This window comes from Tupaia chinensis, unplaced genomic scaffold (genome assembly GCF_000334495.1).
Source record: "Tupaia chinensis unplaced genomic scaffold, TupChi_1.0 Scaffold000569_1, whole genome shotgun sequence".
In the NCBI taxonomy this organism is placed as follows: domain Eukaryota; kingdom Metazoa; phylum Chordata; class Mammalia; order Scandentia; family Tupaiidae; genus Tupaia; species Tupaia belangeri.
The window spans coordinates 4,603,812-4,606,124 of record NW_006160083.1 but is presented as its reverse complement, the minus strand read 5'-3'; the positions used below and the strand labels follow the sequence as shown (position 1 = coordinate 4,606,124).

At 38.0% G+C, this 2,313-nt stretch overlaps 1 long non-coding RNA gene across 1 annotated transcript in view; it reads right to left on the bottom strand.

Annotated features, from left to right (window-relative positions):
- Positions 1–771: 771 nt before the first annotated feature.
- LOC102501590 (uncharacterized) overlaps positions 772–2,313 on the bottom strand; it is a 447,390-nt gene continuing 445,848 nt past the window's right edge. The window contains exon 3 of the long non-coding RNA XR_335920.3: positions 772–864. This is a non-coding gene — a long non-coding RNA (uncharacterized LOC102501590). The remainder of the gene's footprint in view (positions 865–2,313) is intronic.

The following is a 2,313-nucleotide window of genomic DNA, read 5'->3' as shown; positions in this document are numbered from 1 at the left end:
AGTGACCAAAAAAAAAAAAAAAAAAAAGAGCCCAAGAGAGATGTTAAACAACCACTATCCACTGACAACAGAAGAAATTACCAAATTAGTATATATTTCTTCTCATTTATCCCTAATTTTAAAAATACATATTCAATTTAACCACTGAAACTATTCAAAGATGTATAAAGACGAGCAATTATTTCACGCTATCATCAAGCCCCTGAATAAGAGTATCCTCTACTGTCTCTATTGTTGCTAATAGAACTTCTCCAGGCCAGAATGACCCCATGGCATTTTAGGGAATGTCTCATTACAGAAGTCTCTTCCTGCTCCTACTATAATAATTTCATTTCAATTCCTTCATCATTCTCAAAGCAATGCAAAGCATAACAACTTGATTTTGTAACTGTTTAACCTTACTTTTTGTATCTAAAATTATTTAATATGTGTAACTGTCTGGTGGGGGGAGAATAATAAAATGGCATGTCAATCAGTTAACAGTTAAGCTACATTTCATGGAAAAGAAAGGTAATGCTTCCTTACAGAAAGTAAAGTGATCATTCTTTGATTTAACTGACATAATATTTATATCCCAATTTAAAAATGGCAGTTACAAATAGAAGTTGAGAGGAGGTAAATTCTCCAAGGGAATCTAGCCCTTAAATTTTACCATTTTAAAAGTCCCACATTAAATGTACTTAAGAATGTTACTGTTATAAAAAAAAATGTCCATAGCAGGTCAATTATATCAAACTCTTTGACAAAAAATTAAAATGAAGTAAACACTACCTTTCAGACTACTGCAAGCTCCTCAGAGTCCTCAACGGCAGTATGCGCAGAGCTTCTCCAGAGGGTCTCTGCAGGCAGGTTGTCCCACGAAACCTACACAACAAACAAAAAATCAGATGCTCATTTTGGCAATGATCAGACAGACAGCTCCTGAATTTAACTTCTTCAGGAATATTCACTATGAATAATAAGCTAGCATGACCATAGGTAATATTAAGAGGGCAGAAGTGAAGGCACATATGCGATTTCCACAGTAATTTTTGTTACTCTGCACCAGGGAAACTAGCTTCGAAGGGACCATGCGACTCATACATAATCCCATCAAGGAAGTGGCAGAACGATACCTGGACCCTCAATCTTCTTGTTCCTAGTTTTGGTACATTCTGGCTGCATCATTTGGTCCTTTTCAGGAGCTGGGCAGTTTTGCCCTGGGGCTTTGAACCGTACAAAAAGACAAGTCTTACCTATAACTCTGGTTAGAAGAATACTTCAAAGAGTGGTTGGCCATACGGTATCTAGAATTTAACTGCTACACTACAGGGCTGGCCAGGGAATGGTAACATGTAATTTACTATTTTTATATTTATCTAGATTTTTAATTTTTTCTCACATTAAAGGAGGGATGGAGGATAGATAGAAGGAAGGAAAGAAGGACAAAAAGCAGAAAGGAGAGAGGAATACACTGCTACTTCTATCTAGAATGTACTTAACCTGGTCCTAGTTTTTGTTTGTTTGGGATTTTTTTTTAGGAATGAAACACAAACATCATGTTTTAATCATCAGTGAGAGGGACCAGCAAATGGTGTAATGGTTACATCACTGGACTCCCATGTAGTTGACCACAGTTCAAGTCCCAAACCCAGTGGCTTGAAACTCACACTGGGCACATACATGTGCATGTATGCTCAAAATCCTGAGAGGGGAATGGAGGAGAAGGGAGGCCATCCCCCTGGGGGCGGGGGGGAGGATTCTTCACTTTCTGTCTCTGTCTCTCTGGAGAGTGCACGTACTCTGTAGCAAAAAAAAAAAACTCTCTAAAATAAATCAGCGAGACTCATGGTGATTCCTTCCAGATTGTCTTAGCTTGGGGGGGTGAAACATAAATTCAACCAGCAGAGGGAACCATGTGACATCTGGGATGGCGAGGAGCCCTCTGGCAGGGGAACCCCAGAACACAACCAGTGGTCATCACCTTCAGCATTTTGCCTGCCATCCCTAGAACCATCAACACTATATGGAAGAGGAGATATACTATAACAAAATAAACCAAGAGTGCACCATGGACATCTTTTCAGCCTTTCTAAAACAAACAAACAAACGAACAAAAAGAACTCTCTGAAATTTTCTAGAATTAGGGAACAATATCTTGATTAGTTTTTCAGCTTTAGGAATAATTTTGCTTTTCATATTTTTCTCTTTGAGCCAAGTTGTCTATTAACCTTACATGTTCTAGGGTTGGAGATAAGTATTTCCCCCTACAAAATAATTATTTTTGGGAGGGTTTTATGGTTCATTTTAAAGAGCCCACATTAGGATAATTCT